The sequence below is a fragment of the Phalacrocorax carbo genome, chromosome 4 (assembly GCF_963921805.1).
Source record: "Phalacrocorax carbo chromosome 4, bPhaCar2.1, whole genome shotgun sequence".
NCBI lineage: Eukaryota > Metazoa > Chordata > Aves > Suliformes > Phalacrocoracidae > Phalacrocorax > Phalacrocorax carbo.
Genome location: NC_087516.1, coordinates 83,625,731 through 83,644,902, shown reverse-complemented (window position 1 = coordinate 83,644,902; position 19,172 = coordinate 83,625,731). Strand labels below are relative to the sequence as shown.

Below are 19,172 nucleotides of genomic sequence, written 5' to 3'. Positions count from 1 at the left end.
ATACAGTGACTAACATCCCTGGACAGTGCTCTTCACACATTACAAGCCGTGTCCCACCTTCTGTCCTGCATGTTTAACACTCCACGGCTTCCGCAGAATATCCTACGAGTGAAGGCAGCTTGCCTTTTTTTCACATGAGCGTAAGCCATTGCAAGCTTAACAGCATGAAAGACGTGCTAAGGGATGAATGTCCGTCCTCTTGCCAGCCTGGCATGATCCTCATGGGATCACTGGAGTACTACCCAGGTTTTAGAAGATCCTGGTAGCAAAGTTTCCACCCGAGGGACCACTCCATGAGCTCATCGCCCTCACTGAGGTTCCCCTCACATAGGGAACGCGCACGCTCGAGCAGTTAACTCTTCCTCTAGCCCAATTTCTACCTACCTGTACTAGCCCATCAGCATGCAGCAAAGCGACCTGTCCCTTCAGCGCTGGTCAAACGTGTTTTGAGAGAAAGCATTGCCAAACCACCACCTCCCAGCAGTGAAGAGCTGTGTAAGGTTCTTCCCTCTCCTCAAGCAGGACAACACGTACCGGGAACACTCAACAGAAATAAAAATATTCTACGGACAACAGTCTGGGTTTGAAGAGCTCTTTTTGAAGTGAAAGCAAGAAAAGGTTAACTGGCAATCAATAAGGTCAGAATATTCAACAGATGTGGTGTACAAGAACACTTATATCTTCCAACCTAAGATGGTCTTTCCCCAAGAATAGGAGAGAAACAGACTATCTTTTCCCATCAGAATTAATTTCCCCAACAAATGCAAGGTTGTGGGGGTTTTGTCATCTTTTAGAAAAGAGATCTAAGCAATTGAAGCAAACCTAGCTGTCACTTGGCCAAACAAAACACACTTCATTCACTAACTGCAGCATCACAACACTTGGTAATCAAACTACATCTCAGAGAATACAAATATTGCAAATCTCTTGCATCATCCCTTTAAAAAAACCAACACAAATAAAAAGGAAAAGAGATTTCCTGCAACACGTTCTGAAAAAAACAAAATGAAGCTTGATAGTCTGAGGAGGTTTGAGCTAAGATGACAGGTGAAAGCCGCTCCGATTTCCTGCTGCTGAGCAGCAGCGGGAACAGCGCGCTGCTGGAGTGCTCCACTGCCTGCGCAAGCTGCACAGTTGCTGGGGTGGGCCTGTAAGACCACGCATCCAAACAGGCTAATGCTCCCCTTACCAGCCTGACTGGTCAATTTGGATGACACATTTTGGGCATCTCTGCTTAGTCAGTGACTGCAACTTGTACACCGTCCACAAATCCCCATCTGCATCCACAGATGGTCTGCTCCCCCCCCTTCCCTTCTCCACTGTACGTAACAGCTCTTCGAGGTTGCAGAAAAGAGCTGCAGGGATGCGGGTTTACGGTATGCTGCTAGAGAAGCCAGGCAGACATTCAATTCAACAGAAGTAAGGAAACCCCAAATTCTGAGTGTGCAATACTGTCCGCTCTGTGCTGTCAAAACCCTGTTTCTCAGTTCAAGCTCACACACAAAGCACAACCTAACAGCAGCATTTAAATGCTGACGTACGTTTGTTGTAGGACAAACCAGGAAAAAGATCCTGAGGAGTTTGTAATGATATGAACTTTATTTTTCTTTAGTGTTTAATATACTTTATTCCAGACTTAGTAAAACTATTCTCTTTTTCTATATCTCATGAGGAATTATAAGATTTACCCAAACCTGGGAACACTTGAGGAAGCCTGGAGTTTTATTTGTGCTGTAAAATCTCTACCCGTCTTGTCACATTTCCCCATCCTTAACTCTCCATTTTCTCCTTCACTATTAAACAGTGACACAGAGAAGATGGAAAAAAAATCATTTTGCCACTCATCCAGTTTCATTTTGTTTAAGCCGTAGTGAAACTGGACCAAAACCAGGGGAAACAAATTAAATAGAGAGGATCAAAGAAACCTTTCCTGCATACACTCGCACATACACCGCTTCCTTCAAACTGCTTCTTCTGAAAGGAGGAGTTAGTTTACCTGTATGTTAGCATTTAATGCTGGGCTGTTAGTTAGGCAACCAAACTATTCTCAAGATGCAGGGCTTTTGCCTAATAATGTATTTGTTGTAATTTTTCATTGTTATTATTTTAGTTAACTTCTAAGAAAACAAATAAGGATTCAGAGCCTAACAAAGCTCCCGTTGGGCAAAGAACTAGACGTGCGTTTACATCTGAACCAAGGCAAAAGACAGTCTTCTCCACCCTCAGCTTTGAGCTGGGCTCCTGTATTAGCTTTAAACACCACCACCCCACCCCACCCCCCCCCGTATAACACCAAGCGTGTGACCAGATCTACAGAAGATCTTGACCTCTGGACTTGTTAAGATTTTTCTACAATGCTTGAGACTGCAGTACCTAAATGCTTCAGTGTCAGGGAAGCAGCACCAGGCATGGCACGCTTTTTTCCATACAAACCGATTCCATGTGCTGAGTCTCTGCTCAGAGGCACCAAGCTCAGTGGAGGGTCACGCTTCAGGAGGGAAGCCGCCCCTGCAGTCCTGACCCCAGCTAGCCCCGTGGGGGTCCACAACAGCTTTTGTAAGACCTTCTGAGTTACACACACTACCCGATCACTTTCCAGCTTAGCAGATAAGCCTATGTCACGTATTCTGGTTCACAGCAGTCTGATTTTCCAGGACCACCCTGCGTTGCTACGTGCTTGCTCCTCTTGCGCTCCGGAGCAGGCTGAATTTGCAGTGATCTCCGTGGATACCTCTTATTGCAGCGTACCACCGTCATTACTGAGCTACACTTTTCAAACGGTTCTCGCGTGTTTCGTTCCTTTATGCTACAAATATATCTTTTCCTTCTTTTCCTTCATCCTTTTTTTTCTTTCTTTTTTCTTTGAGAATGTATACTGGGAAGATCTGCACTTGTAGAGGCCCACCGCGAGCACCCTTAGTGAGATTTAATTTACATTAGTCCAACTCTAAAAACACATTTCATATGATATTTCGCCAGCTGGGCCCAAAACTATTAATCCATTTTTAAAATGCAGACCACTTTGTTTTTAATCACACTCTTCTATGTTGAGTTGGGTGCACTGTAATCCATGGAGTTCTGTAATTTTCCACTTCATTTATTTTGGATTTAATGAGCTGGTAATAATGTATATTTCCAGCTGAAATGACTGCCTGAAATGTGGAGCAGAAAGTCACAAAAGTGAAGAACCTGGGGAGGGAACATTGCTGCCTGAAGTTTTATGGAAATAAAATTAAGCAACATTAAGACCTGGAAGATTCAAGAAAAATCTGCCAGATATCAGAGTGAAAGCCATGGTTAATTGCCATTTTGCCTTTTTTAACACTTTTTCTTTTATTTTTAGTACTAATTGCTATGCTATGCTATGCTAGACCGTGGAAGAAGTCTTGAGGTGCCTCAGTACAGCATCAGTTACAGCTATGATTTCTAATAGCAGAGGGGAAATCCCCTCTTCACTAAAGCCTTTGGCCCAGCTCAGCCCGGGAAGACTTGGATGCTGAGGCTCCAAAGCTAGGCTCCTACCTTTTGCTTGGCCAGCTAGGTGAGCAGGTTGATTTTTGAAGGCTCTGAGCAATCAGCAACTCTGAAAGATGCTTGAAAATTAGGCTACTTAATTAGATGTAAAAATATGGGGCATCATTTTATACCTTGAAGCGTACTCTGAAGTACACATCATTTCTTTCATGGCTCGAAGATACAAACTGCTTTTCCTCTGCTCCAGGAGAGCAGCAATTTGATTGCGAGCGATAGCAACCAGAAGTTTCATATGTTAAATGCATGTTTATGTCTAGCCTGTGTTCTTCTGCTCCCTCTGGGCACATACAGTTGACAGTTCCATGCCCTTATAGCATCAAAATCCTTTTTGGCTTGGCAAAGATGGCAAGGACTGGATACCTACAAAGTAGCTGTGCTTCACGTGAAAACACACGGGGTTCCCATCTTGTTAAATTCAGAAATAATCAAAATGTTGCATCTTCTTGTATAGCGCCTTTTTTAATACAATAATCGCTACAATATCAACTCAGCTCTCTGTTCTTTGTCAGTGCCACTGAACGCCAGCAAAGAGGGAGCATTTACAGCAGCTATGTTAGACAACCATGTTCACTGCTAGCACGCACAAGCCAAATTTCATGTTTCGTCACGGCTGCTCCAGCAAGGACCTAGCCTGGTCAGTTCTGTGTCATCTAGATCTCAGGAGGAAACTTGGCAAAGAACCTAGTCTGTCCCTTGAACAGTGAAACTGCTTTGAAAGATGTTTAAACTATCAGTTTAAATGCTACATTCACAGTCCTGCCCTGCAAACTGTAAACAAAAGCTGATTAGCCAAAGACATTTCCCCCTGTAATTAGATTCATTCCTCAGTTTAAAAAAAAAACCAAAAAAAACCAACAAACAAACCCCACCGAACCTAGTAAAGAAAAAAAGTCCTGTGGTTTATTGTCATTGCTCTACACAGATCGCTATGAATAATGTGGCTGTGCTAATTGGTACCCATTAGGGCACTGAATCAGAATCCCACTGCCCCAAATAAGCTGCCTTCTCCTGATAATTACAACACTGGGAAGCGAGCCCCCAACAATTTCGGGGCTAATCACAGAGAATCCTGTATATAGGGTAACGCTGCATTATTCAAAAAGGTAATGAAATTCCAGGAAACATCAGATGCAGCAGGTACACGAAGATAATTTTGTTTTTATAACCAATTTCAGTCAGATAAATACTAGAATCCTTTCCAATTTTCCCCCCATGAAACCAAAGTGTCACTGAGATTTACAGCCCCCTCAAGTTCTCTTTTCAGAGGAACATTCATTTACATAAACAGATAATCCCAGATAAAAATTTCCATTAGACAAAGGTGAAATGGATCAATTTTCTCTGCCAAGACAAATCTTAAATCTTGAACAGATAGGGTCATTATTACACCAGGCCCATTTCAGAAATAATGTATTAAAAAAAAAATCAGCCGATAGCAGCCATTTCCAGCTTTCCAATTATCTTTAAGAAAAGCTTATTCTGTGGACAATAAAGCACATTACTGCACAATATGATACAGTCCATAAAGATCACAATGTTTTATGAAAGGTTAAAGAAAGCTCAGCACATTTAGGGGAATGTCATAACCCACAAAGTCTTTCAAGACTTAACTGAATCCACGCGCAGGTTGTGCAAATATTGTGCTACGGTTTGCAGGGCTCTCCCCTGGTATCAAAACAGTGCGCGAGGAAGCATATGCCACCCCAGTTCCACCTAGAAGTCAGGTATTCGCGTGCCATAAAATGGCAGGTAAAGGAGGTGCTTGCACAGCTCCTCTTCCTCAGGGGAGGAAGGGAAATCACCCATCCCTACTTTATGTGCTAGAGAGGAAGAGACGGTTGCTTATGAACACTTCCCAAACCTTGGGGTCCCCTCTGCCCTTGTGTTCAAGATCAAATGGCTCTCCTCAACCCGTAGGGATGTGTGACCACACACAGAACCATGGGGGGAGGTCACTGTTTGTCTTGCCTGCCACGTTGCCCCTTCCCTCTCCACTCCCAAGCTGGTTTCGACATTAGGGCAGCAGAATCAAAAGCACAGCCTCTCCTCCCCATCACTGCCCGCTCGCTCCCCCCCTGGGATCCCGTGCTCCCCCACCAGCTGCTCTAGCCCTCGATGCAATGCCAGAGCAGAGCAACCAGCTCCTCAGCTCTTCCCCAGGCCCAAACCTCCAGGGGGGACACATCGTGAGGTGAGGCAGCCGGTGCAGGAATATCCTCCTGCGGCAGAGGCCACACTGCTCTCGAGTGCCCCACAACTTTGTCAGGCCCCTGGGAATGGGGTTTATGGGGGGTAACAGCAGCAAGGAGAAAGTGCCAGAAATAACTACCTAATAGATGCAGCCATCAAAGCAAAAACAAACAGCAACTTACCTGAGTCATTTTTTCATCTAAAAGGGATCAGATTTATTTGCCATTTAACTAACCGCTCCTTACAGACATCATGTGAGGGACGGGGAGAGCAACGATGTGGGACTGAGTGAAACCTGGCTAGAGGCAAGAAATAAGATCCCATCATAGGAGAGAACCTGCAGGAAGGCTTTATACTGGTCAGTGCCGAATCCAGTCCTATAGAGCGCTAAGCCTGCCCATGATTTAAGGTGGTACAGCTGCACGAATCCCTGGGACAGCTTTAGAGACCACAGTGCTTTAGGTCTGCGGCTGTGCTGTCACTAGCTCTGAAACACAACATAACAGGAATTACCTGTAAAAAAAAAAAGGAAACCAACAGGCACATCTGGACATGCTTTTCCAATGTCTTCCCCTGTACCACAGTGTAAGGCATAGTTATTTTCACTCCATTGTTCAGGGCAGCAGAAGACGACCGGGTGAACTGAACAGTCTTCTCCAAGCAGGGACCCGACCCAGTGACTTAGTCTCATGTTATTTAATGGGGTTCTTCTAATGCTCTTGTTGTGGCAGGTCTTTTGCACTGAAAGGCCAGTGGAACAGAGGCTGCTGGTTGCCATCTGCCCTTGCAGGAACTAGCACTCAGGATCCCTGGTTTTTCTTCTGTCTGTTCATCACTGAAATGGAAAACGCCAAAACTATGGAGTAACAGCAACTCATTCACCTCCGGAAGGGAGGCCACTACCCATCTAAACACAAGAAAGATGTCAATCTGCACAAGAAGTTTTCAGACTTCCTTTCAAGGCTCTCCTGGTTTAGCTTATTTGAAAATTCTTTTGCGACATGGACCTAAGGGTCAGTTTCTTCAAAAGAACATGATTGTATCAAGCAATTGCTAAAACAGAGACTGGCCACGGTGCTCGCTCTAGGACCCCATTGCCCAAAGCTGTTATTCAGTGCCATTATATTTGAACCCCTCAGACACAGCACGATGTGCCGCCAGAAGTTGCCCCATTCATAGGGGAACGACGGAGCAGTACGAGTCTTCATGACAGCTAACTTGTTCTCGAAGAACTGATACTTGCAGCGCGAACATTTGTACTGTGGAAATAAGATCTCTTTATTCAGTCTAGTACCAAAAATAGAGACATGCCAAATCTGAAGAGAAAACTCTGTCTGGGATACCTAATCACTAGTAAAACAAATCACCGCATGACCAGTAATGAAAAGTTTCTTCCCGCATTGCTAGAAATGCAAGTACCTCTGACTGACACCAGAAGAAAAACCTGACGTTACCCAACTACACAATTATAGCGTTCAATATAGCTATATCTCCAGTTCATTAGTTAGCTGACAGGACTGATGTTGAATGAAACTATGCACGCTGTAAAAGATTAACACTGCTCTGAAATTAAATCTACTCAGATTTTTCAAGCAACGTTTGTGCTTCTCCTCCTGTCCTACAGAAACTTGAAATTAATTGCAAGAATTATAGGAATGCCTTCTGTTTGAAAAAAGGTGATTTTTATATAAAGCAAATAAATGCCCCAGTGGTGACCTTAAATAATTACTTGAAAATAATCACAGAAAATAGATCTGTTCTATCCCACCACAAAGAGCAAAAAGCTCAGAAACAACTACACTTCAACTATTTAAACTCTCAGCTCGTGCTTAAAGGATTGTTACAGTCCAAAGAAGATGCAAGAAAGTATAAGATAAAGCAGAGCCTCACCTCTACCAGCTCCATCTTTCAGACACATAGACACTATGATTCCACTCTCTGCAGTTTAGCAACACGTAAGACATTGTAAGAGGTACGCCATTTTTGAGAGGGACAGAGTGTTTAACCTGGTAGTAGTTTTAGGCTGAGAAGAAGAGATCTCAGAAAGGCTACGTGACTTAGTGACCACTGCACAGAAGCCATTGTAGAAGAAGGACTTGGGTTGCCCAAAGAGGGGTCACCAGATCATCTTTCAACTCTAGATTTCGTCCCATATGCTTCTAAATAAAACAAGATAACTGTTTTAACCCAGAAAAAAGATAAACCAAGCAGGCATTTCCTATGAAGCGATACAACTATGGTAGATCTAGCTGGGGTCTAACCTGCCTCATTGTTCAACATTTCAGCTGAATTTCGATTGGCCAAAGATGCAGAAATCGCATGAGAATAAAAATAATTTTCATTTTCAAAAGTGTCAGGCAATGTGATTAAAGCTGTCAGGCGCAAAAATCAGCATGGCTTGAATAAACAGATACTTGCAGTTCACTAGAAGCCAGTACGTGCCTGTCTTCATAATTTTAGAAAATTGCTTTAATTTTCAGCTGAGAAAATCTTCCAAGTAGAGCCACACTTCCTTTAACTGTTATCGGAAACTTTTTAATTTGCGGAAATACTTACTCTTGCAATCGCTGGTGTATCAGTCATAACATCTAATGATGTGGAGATTGTTGCCTTATAAAATTCACAGCTGGGTAGCTACATGGCTCAAGGCTAAAACCTATTTTAAAATCCAGTGTTTTAGGAGGGAGAATGTTTATTAAAACATTTTGCCCATTAAAAATATATGACATATCATCGGTCATTCCATGTGATGCAGTGCCAGCCCTTTTTTAGGCAGTCCGCTTGGGATGACTGATGAAAACCTGGCAAGCCTGTTTGACAAGTCCACATCCTAATAATGTACTAGTCCATCAAAAAAAGAAGAAAAAAAAAAAAAAGAAAAAACCCAAGGATTTCAGCAGCCTGAAAGAAACTCACCAGTGCCCCTCATGTAGCATGCCCAGAAACTTGCTCTCACATGCAGCCACAGTTGGTCTCTTCACACCGACAGTCAGGGACCGACATTCAAAAAGCAGATAATTCCTTGATCTCTTCATGTCAGAAGTTACACTGAAATAATAATGAGGCTGTGGGTCTCTTTCTGTTTTGGTGTTTGGAGGTGTTTGGGGTTTTTTTTGAAACATGGTAGACAAAGGAAAGCTGATAAATATTCTTTCAGCAATTGCACAGGTATTTAGCATCTGCCTCCCTGAGCTGATGCATGTCTTAACTTTGAGAACACAAAGATGAAAACTACGAGACCAAACAAAAAAAACCCAAACCACTACAAAACAAAAAAACAATCAAAATTACTGCCTCTTCTGCCATTCACCCATCTGCATTGTGTGAGAACAGCCTTTGGTGCTCCACAGGAAAGATCCCAGTTTTCCCAGTTTTCATGGGTGAAGCTCTCTCTCACAAGCTGCTCCCACCGCAGTCAGTGGGGTTACCAAGGCAATGACTGATCACTAACGCGAGCAACAGCGTTCGCCCTTTGATCCCACCTTAGAAACAGCTACTGTGTCTGCAATCCCTGTTTGAGAAACTTACCTGGAAAAACTCTGACATAAAGTTGAAACGACTTGGACGCAGAAAGAAGGATGTGCAAAGTCATCTATTCTCCCAGGTTGTTTGCTGCTCGTCCTGCAGCTGCCTCTCACTCTGGCTGGACGCAGCAGGTCTCTCCATGAGCTGAGAAACACCACAGCCATTCACAGCTGCAGGCAGGCACTGCTTCAGCCAGGCTTTTCCTGCTGCAGCAGCATGGCCAACGAGGCTGGGTAGGAGCTGAGAGGTCTCGCTCCCTGACATGGCCTCTGGATACCAAAGGGGAGCTCCGGGGTGTGAGAATGAGTGCAGCCCGGACTACCTGAATACAAGGAGGGTGGCGGGTCCCCAGATCAGAGGTGGCAACCGTGTTCTGTTTGGTCTTTGCTCTGTGATGGCCAGCCAGATGCCTCACTGTTAGTAAAGTTATCTGCTCTTCCTCCTCGATACGCAGAAGAGAGGGCCAAGCACAGAACAGACAGAACTCACTCACCAACTGTTAAAATGGCTCTCCTGCTGCAGCAGAGGTTTCCTCAGGGAAGTTCAAGGGGGGATGCATACAAATATGTTGCCCAGGGGACCCAAGAAAGTGCATCCCATCCAGTAGGTCTTTGGTTTTAAAGGAGCCCCGCTGAGCCTTTGCTTTGGACTAACTCTTTGGAAAAAGAACACCATGTTTTATGCTTGAAACCAAAATGTCACCATTGCTAACAACTGGGAGAATAACCCTGACCTCATTGCGTATCCCCTTGTACGACAAAGCATGGATACTGTTGTTCATAGTTAAAATGTACAAATGTTCCCAAAACGTCAGCCTTTCCTAATGATACTGAAGTGATTGAAAATTAAAGTGCAGTTCTGGGCAGGGAAGCAACTCTGTTAGAAAGAGAGAGACAGAGAGAGACCGTGTCCATTGCCCATAGCTATTCCTAGCTGTCTTCCAAGTTCTATATATTAACTACGCTTATGTACAAAAGCCATTTTTTTAACTACGGTCAACTCTGCAGAGCCAATACAGCAGCAATAGAGCAAGCTGTTCTGCCTCATGCCTCATCAACATTTCTCACACTCTGTATCAAAGCACGAACATTAGCAAATTCAGCTGCCCTTCAAACCTCCAGCTCCAGTCAGGAGTAAGCATCTGTGGCTGTTTGACTCCTTGCAAGGCTGCCGAAAAAAATCCTGGCTTGCCCGAAATACCCATAATAGCCAAGCCCGATTGTTCTCCATGACACATGGCCTCAGGACAAGCAAGAGAGCTGTTGAGCTCTGCTCACTTCCTATTGCTACACAATATCGATGCTGCACTCCAATTATGACTCAAAATCCCTCCGTAGCAGCACAGATCAGCAGCTTAGCTGTAAGCTTTCTTAACTCAGTCGTATCACTCAGCGTGTCTATAAGAACCAAAAGATGTTACAAGGGGAAGAGGCACACTTCAGACGTTTTTAAGATTACTTCCTAGTGACGCAGCAGAAGCTGACAAAATAGTAGCTCTAGTGATTTGCCTGTTGCGGAGTAAAAAAGGTTTCAATCCACCAGTCACTCGGAAGGCAGGAATACTGTCAGAAGGCATCCATCAGTTTTGAAGACTGTAGGAAAAGACAGAATAGAGACGGGCTTTGGGAGAGAGTAACAGAACTCTAACTCACTGTGGCTTAATGCATACAGCACGAACAGAGAGTTAAATCACTACCTTATTTACCCAGGCACAGCATCGCAAGAAAAGACTGTGTTATCTTTATTCCAGGGTTACAGGAAAAGGAGCAGAAGCATGAAGGAATTCTCAAGGCTGGTCAATTTCAAGTGCTCTGCAACCAGTTTTGGGATACGCTGATGAGTGTTCTATGACTGATGAGATACGGTACGAAGCATGGTTTGTGAACCAAAGGAAATGGCATGGAAGATGCAACTGGAGAAAAACCGAGAAAAATTCTAACAAATGCATCTAAGATTGTGAAATGATCTTGTATGTGCCTTGCTTAATGTTTGATAACACCCACCCCCCAAAAAAAAAATAATCAACACTTCAGCTTAAATATGTGTAATTAACTGATGAAACCGTCAAATAATTTGATGAAAAAAAGGGAAATTTAGTCAGGAAAGCAGGCTACTGACCCCCCCCTTCCCTCCCTCCTCCGCAGAGAATTTTTAGTCCAAGTAACTGCTGAAAGGAGCATTCTAGGGCTCCCAGCCTCACATCGCGATGGGACTGGGGCATCTACTAGCATAAGAAGTAGACAAACAAAAGACATTGCAAAATAGTACGTTAAAACCAACTGCAGGAGTTTGCTAGTTGTATTGTGCTTCATTTTTCACTGACTTCCCGGCACTTCCTAAAACACTCTCTCCTCCATACATCTTTGCACTTAAAGGTCTCAGTGACTTCAAGAAGCTGGACAGACAACGAGGACAAGAGAGGAAAGATCAATTGTGTATGTTATGGGCAAACTAACTAGCAAGGGGAAAAACCCAGTCCTGGCAGATAGGCAACAATATCCACAGTGCAGACAGCAAAACGAGACAAGCGTTTCCTCCCCGCTTACCAGATCCTTCCATCCCAAAGCACTTGTGGAGGCAACGCAAACCTTCATTTTGACAAGGCCAATTTTCAAACCGTACCACTGCTACTTAGCAGAGATTTGGCATTTAGCAGCACAGTCAGGAGAAAAATCGTGATTTGCATGTGCTCATCTTGGCAGATGAAGAAAAAAACAAGACATCATTAAGTGCAGTGAGATGATCCCAAACACCAGGTACTCAGGCCTTTTTTGGGATTAAAATGGCACTTCCCAGATTGAATTGAAGAACACATTAAAAGTTTGGAAGGGATTATGGAAAAGGTCAGACTGATTTAGGCACACAAATCCTCATCAGATCCAAATGAGAACATGTGTTTCCTGTCACGTTTGCAACGACATTCCAATACCTACAGAGGTCAGTCAGCAACAGTATGGATTTACAACAAAATTGCTGGAAAGGGCACCTAATCCCCCTGACACCGAGAAATCATTCTGAGGGTCCGCACAGCTCAAAACATGCTCAAACATCACTGAAAATCCAGCCCCTCTTCTCTCTCATGGTCTATTGAGAAGGCACTCAAGAAATTACAATCTTGTAAAACACAACTATAGGACTACTTTACAGAAAGGCTATTTTGACTTTTAATGGCATCTTAGAGACGATCCCCTTTTGGGAAGTTTGCTGTCAGACTCTGACCAGGGGAGGGGAGACCCAGACTTCCACAGGAATGGTCTAGTTCTTACATTAGCGAAGTCAGAAACCCACATGGTTGTCCAAAAATGAAATTACCATATCGACCAAAGATGTCCACAATTCCTGGAGTTTCACCCTCATTATAAATAAATCAGCTAAACTCACCACAACTAGAGAAACAAAACCTCTGTGGTCAAAACAGCTTGTCTCGAAATGCGTTCTGTCATGGCATGAATTCCAGCTGTGATAAAATTTTATAGGCAAGCAGGAGTTAGAGAGACCTTTAAATAAGAAAAAAAATCAAAACCCAACCCCAAAAAACCCAAACCCTATGCTCCTAAATTCAGGACTCCACAGTAACAAGTTCTGTTTTTTCCCTACCAATTTCACTGGGAGCAGGTTGTTGTGCTAGGAAACACCATCCCATACGATTAAGCAGCTTCCCAAACAGCTTCTTTCTTTCCCTCAAAATCCCCTAATTTCTAAAAAAAAGATAAATTCCTTTATTGTCCCCTCACCGCTTTCACCTTCAGAACCTCTCCAGAAAAAAAGCCATTTGTCAGTTAATTCCAGTTCTTTAGGTTCAGGACTCTAGTACGCTGCACAATTGCTCATGCGCATCTGCTTTAATACAGAGCAAAAAGATGTTGCTAAATTGGGGAAAAAAAAAAACCAAAACAGTAGGCTGGGCAGAAGAGGTGCTGTCTTCCATTGTGTACACAGCGCATTTTTGCTGACTGTAAGCTCTCGCACGGCGGGAAAAAGCCCAAATGCCATCCTTGCTCTCGCTATTGGCAGCTGTTCTCTTATCACCAAAGAGAATTTATCACACCACTGACAGATGCTGAAATTCAGAAGCCGGAGCTGAAAGCCAAAGGGATTGAGTCAGAAAACAAAAAACGCAAAAAAAAAAAAAAAAGAAAAAAAAGAGAAGGAAGAGCCCTACCAAAGCAAGTCACTTCACTGCACACAACGCACATGCATCTCTCCGCGGAGAGAGGACAGAGAGCCTGAACCCCCCACGGCAGATGTCAGCCGTTCTGTTTCGGGCACTCCTGGAAGCCGCTCAGGCTCTGTGCTGAGGAACGTGCTACAGGAAACCACAGAGAGCTTCACCACAAAAATCCTAGCAGGGACTGTGCGAAGACGAAGGATGTATCTTCAGGGAAGAGGGCCTTGATATCAAGCTTTCTTAGTATTAAGGTCGCTCTAATTATCAAACACAAGGTACTTGCATTCCTATTGCTCTCTCATGAAGGGAGTTTTTGAATCGGGAGTGTCCTAGCATTTCTATTCTTTCACCCTCACACATCTTTCAAAGACTCTTTGACTTCCACAAAGCTATGAAGCTTACTTTCTTACATGCAACTCTACCACATACCAACATGCAGTAGTTAATTTCACAGATGCTTTGGCTACTTCCAAGGAAGGAAGAGACAGGATCTATCTGGTTTACATGACAAGGGCCTTTAAATATCTCTATCTCCTGATGTAACCATTAGTAACTAACATGTATTCTATACACGGCCCTTTGCAAGCTTTCTTTGCACACTGACACAGAACCAAAAGTGCTTTATGCACACGAATAAATACCCGGTCTCTGTGGTCATAATCCAGTGCCTGCATCTTATTCACAGGCACTGCATTGAAACATGCGCCTGAGCACCGTATTCTGAAACACACCTCCTTCTTCTCATCCCCAGGGAAAACACACCCTATTCTATACACAGGCAAACAAAGCTATACACTGACACAGCTGTAAGCACGATGCAAAGGAAGACACGTGATACATTTGCCCAATGTTCCCAAACATACTTTCTCAGCTAAGGTCAGACTGATGACAGATTTCATTTCTGGGCACTAAACTGCCTTTTCTGGGAAACCGAGAGCCGAATTCTCCCACGGCAGCAGATTCCAACAGTGGGAAAAGGAGTCCCAGGGCATCTCCTTTGCCTACAACAAACCTCTGACAAGCTAGAACCCCACGAACAAAAACTAGAAGGGGGTGTTCCGCCAGGCACTTCAGAAGAAGAGGAGCAAACACCGAGCCACAGCTACTTCGGGAATACTTACTGGCCCTGACCCGACATGCAGGGCTACAGGTCTGCCAGAAACCGCCGGGACAAGAGCCCAGGCGCTGGCGCCTGCCCGTTGTTCTTTAGCCGGGGGACGCGGGGCCCGGCTCCTAGGCGGCGGGGCCATGCACAGAGCCAGGCTGACACCTGGAGGGAGAGCCACGCATGGGCTCGGCGAAGGGATGCCGGCACGGGAGAGGCATGCTCTGCCTTCGGACCCCACCTACCCCGCTCTCTGCCTCCGATCCTCTTATCGCCCACCGGCTGTAGGGAGGCTCCCCTTGCCCAGCTGGAGCAGCTCTGTGATGGGCCTGCCAGAAATAGGGAACCTGGGCAGGGTGGGAAAAGTTTTGATGCCTCAAAACCCAGCACCAAGAATATTTTCAGCCTTTCAGTTTCAAAATTAAAAAAAAAAAATTTTTTCCCTCCCATGTTGTCAGGATCATTTGAAATATTTTGTTTGGATATTGCTTCTTCCACACAATTTGCCCCACTGTCACTCCCTGAAAAAACACAACAGAATGGAGCAGTGCATAAAAAGATCCTGTCGGTACCACAGAGCAAATTACCAGAGTACAAATAAACTTGCTGTCCTCTCCTAGGTTTTCCCCAAATAGCAGGCTAAACAGCAGGTACAGGGTTATGCTTCCGGCACCTAAATAGCACGTTGTACTTGCACGCTGCTGACGGCAGGACAATGGAACTCAGCATGGCACAGCTAGGGTTAACAAGACATAGTTTAGGTCATTTGCCACCTCCTGTGCCATCTCTTTGCAAGCCTTCCCTACCTTGTCTGCACAGGTGATTTTAGTTCCAACAGAAAACTATGGAACTTCTCAGGCACATTCATCTTTGCTCCCAATTAAGCTCATCTGCCAGTAAAATTAGGGATACAGTACAGGAATTAGGGCAAGCTACTTACTTACCCAAGAAGGTCAATTCAGGTCAAAGCTATCTTGCACAGATGGCTAATTTCAATCACTTACGGATTCAACACAATTGTTCAATAAGCTCAAAATAAATAGTGTAAGTAATTAATTTAAAGCTGCCCTAATTGTTTCTCAATTTTCCCTATTAATTTAACCTATAACACTTCTCCTATCAAAGCTTCAAAGCTTTAAGTTAACAGCCAATTAAAGCTTCTTTTATTAAAAAAAAGTGCTGTCAGCTCCGATTCTTTCTGACTGAACTCTTTGAAGCACTTGGGATTTCATTTAAATTGCACAGGGCTTAGAAACAAAGTGTTTTTTCCAGGTATAATGTTCTCAGTGAGCTAATGATTCAATGGACAATTAAGACTAATTAAGCAACTTTCTAAGCAGTATTTGGCTTGACGGAAGTGAGCCACCACTCGAGCGAACAATGAATCTCCTCATTTGTCAGCGGGAGCTGGCAGGACTGCGACTCCCCCGGTCTCAGTTTCACGGCAGCAGCGAGAGGCTCCTTGGGACAGTCAGAGCTCGCTCACCTGAATTAACGTGGCAGGTCTATTCTTATTCCTGTACACGCAAATGTCTGCAGAAACATATATTATCTCGCTCACTCTCCAAGTGAGCACTGCAAAGAGAAAAGCCAGTGCAGCACTTGTTAGGAAAAAAGTTGCCAGCATGTAGGTGCCCTTCTTGTTAGCTGGTTCTCCTAGTCTAGTTCAGGCATTTTAGCTTCCAAGTGCACTACGCTGACCAAAACAGGATAGTTTCCTATTTTTAGCACATCTGAAACAGGTCAGCTGGAAATCGAACTGGTCTTCCACCACAGAACAGGAACACCGACAGCCTATGAATTATTTGCCTTTTGAGCAAGCTACCAGGTAACTCCTTTGTGGCCCCCTAAGAGTTTGCTTCCCGGAAACTCTGCTATCTGAATTCTCAGTCCTGTGACCCTGTTACATGTAAGACTCTCTGAGCCATCTCCTGAGTATCAGACAATTTAGATCTTCTCAGCCCTGCACTGCCCGCAAGGTGTTTTATTGCACCCTGCTTTCCTGTGTACCTGTGCTCCATCTTAAATATAGCCAGCACCACGACCAGGGTCTCTCCCCTCCTGTCAAAAGAACTATGTCTACAGATCTTCTTTCAGAATGCATTTTTCCTGTGTATCTTTCCTCAATTATTCTTATTAATTTCATTAAGAGCAAGCTTGAGTGAAGGGAAAAAATAGAAACAGAAAAGCCATGTGGAAAGAAAGACAGAAACTAAATAAAATAGTGTGCTGAGTTTGGCTAGGATAGAGTTAATTTTCTTCAGAGTAGCTCGTATGGGGTTGTCACCTGAATTTGTGCTGAAACCAGTGTTGATAATAGAGGGGTGTTCTTGAAATTACTGAGCAGGGTTTGCACAGAGCCAAGGCCTTCGCTGCTCCTCACCCCACCAGCGAGGGGGCTGGGGGTGCACAAGATGCTGGGAGGGGACACGGTTGGGACAGTGACACCACCTGACCCCAGGGATGTCCCACACCATATGACATCATGCTCAGCATATAAAGCTGGGGGAAGAAGAAAGAAAGGCAGAATATTCAGACTTATGCTGTTTTGTTTTCCCAAGTCACCGTTAGGCGTGATGGAGCCCTGCTTTCCTGGGGATGGCTGGACACCCGTCTGCCCATAGCAAGGACTGAGGGAATTCCTCGTTTTGCTTTGCTTGCATGGGCAGCTTTTGCTTTACCTGTTGAGCTGTCTTCACCTCAACCCAGGAGTTTTTCTCACTTTTACCCTTCCGATTCTCTCCCCCGTCCCACCAAGGTGGGAAGCGAGCGAGAGACTGTGCGGGGCTGAGCTGCCAGCTGGGGTTAAACCATGACAAATAGGAATGAACCATTCAGAGACATGCTTTAGATACATCCCAGAAAGGTGAGACCATCAAGTAGTTCCTTAAAGCTAAACCTGCTGAATTATCACTGTGATTACTATACTACTATTCCTCTGGGTAACTAACTCTCCAAAGTCCTGCAGTACATGCAGGAGAAAAATGAACCCAGCACACAGAACAGCTGAGAAAGAGGGAGAAGGCATGAGGAACTGTCAGCAGGTTTGCAGAGGCAGGAGGAATACAGTTTTCAGAGCACTGACATTAAGAAATCACAGTCCATGATTAGTAGAAATAATCAAGAGCTGCTACTAACCAAAACCAACTTTATGTGGGTAACCAAATGGTGTAACACGGAAATTCAGGGGAGATGTGGTACAGCTGCCTCTATTGCTACGTGTAGGATTTCAACACCTGGCCTTTACTGTCATTCTTGATTTCAAACGTCCATCACTCCGCGTCTTTTACTTCACAATACAAATCTCTCTGCTGTGGGTAAATCTTTCATACTTGTCACACCATCCTAGAGAAATGCTCTCACATTTTGTTTAATAAGACAAAAGACCTTCCAAGAATTTTGCATGGCACATTACTGGAGGGGAGGGGCAGGTCACTGAGGATTACCATTCAGCATTACCATCATTTCAACTTTGAAAACAAGAGCCAGATGATACCTAGTGAGTGACGTCTTTCTCCTTTACTTTTTTTAAATTAAAAAAAAAAGCAACTGGAAAACAGCCCATAATTTTCTTATTTAGGCAAAGCATATGCTTTGGAAGAACCTTCTTCACTACTGAGATTATTTTTTATTTTAGGTACTTTGTGGAGCACATAGAGGAAAAAAAAAGAAAATCCTAATAATTATCTCAGTTAAGCAGAGGTTGCTCTTGCAAGGTACAATTCCCACATGCCATGACAGTCCTCAGTGCTTTTTAACTTGACACGTCTGTTTCTGGCCTCTGTTTTCGAAAGGTTTGCACCGTTCGGGTCTACTGGAAGGAAATGGCTGATGTTCCCAAGGAAACACCTTTCCCCAAAAGCTTCTCAGAGATGTGCACCATTTCCTTTCAGACAAAATTCTCTGCCACAACAGTAATGTAACACCGTATGTCTTATGTTACGAGAGCTATAACTGGAAACTTACTTATATACACACCGGTGACTGCATAACCGCGCTGCATTTTGCACCACTTCCAGCCAGTCTGGGGCCTGCAGGGACACCACGCAGCAGCCTTGCGCCCCAAGGTGGAACCTCCACTTTTTGAGACCCGTTTCCTTCCAAAGTGAGAAAAAAACCTGCCAGCATAGCCCAACACTTCACCCTGGATCCCACACACACCGCACGGCAGCCGTTCACACGCGTGGCACGGCCGCCCCGCACACGCGAACGCACACACGGCGGCCCCTCACACGCACAGACACACACAGCGGGCCCACACACACAGACACACATGTACACAGCAGCCCTCACATGCACACGCAAATGGCAGCCCCTCACGGACAGACACACAGACACGCATACAAGGGAGCCCCTCACTCACATGCACATGGCGCCCGCTCACACAAACACACACACCAGGTGGCCACACACAGACACACACTCACCGACACACAGAACTGCCCCTCACACACACACACACAGACAGACAGACACTCACTGACACACAAAGCGGCCGCACGCACACTCTTACTCAACACCCACCCACCCACTCGCTCAACACTCGCTCACACAACCACAGGAACGAACAGGGCGGCCGTTCGCGCGCCCGCGGCGGGAAGAGCGCCCCCGCGCGCCCGCAGCCGGCGCCACGTGCTACCGAGAGGGCGC

General features: G+C 44.8%; 1 long non-coding RNA gene across 1 annotated transcript in view; it reads right to left on the bottom strand.

The window, feature by feature from the left end:
* LOC135313307 (uncharacterized) overlaps window positions 1-19,092 on the bottom strand; it is a 32,455-nt gene extending 13,363 nt beyond the window's left edge. The window contains exon 1 of the long non-coding RNA XR_010372923.1: window positions 18,489-19,092. This is a non-coding gene — a long non-coding RNA (uncharacterized LOC135313307). The remainder of the gene's footprint in view (window positions 1-18,488) is intronic.
* Between the last annotated feature and the right edge of the window lie 80 nt (window positions 19,093-19,172).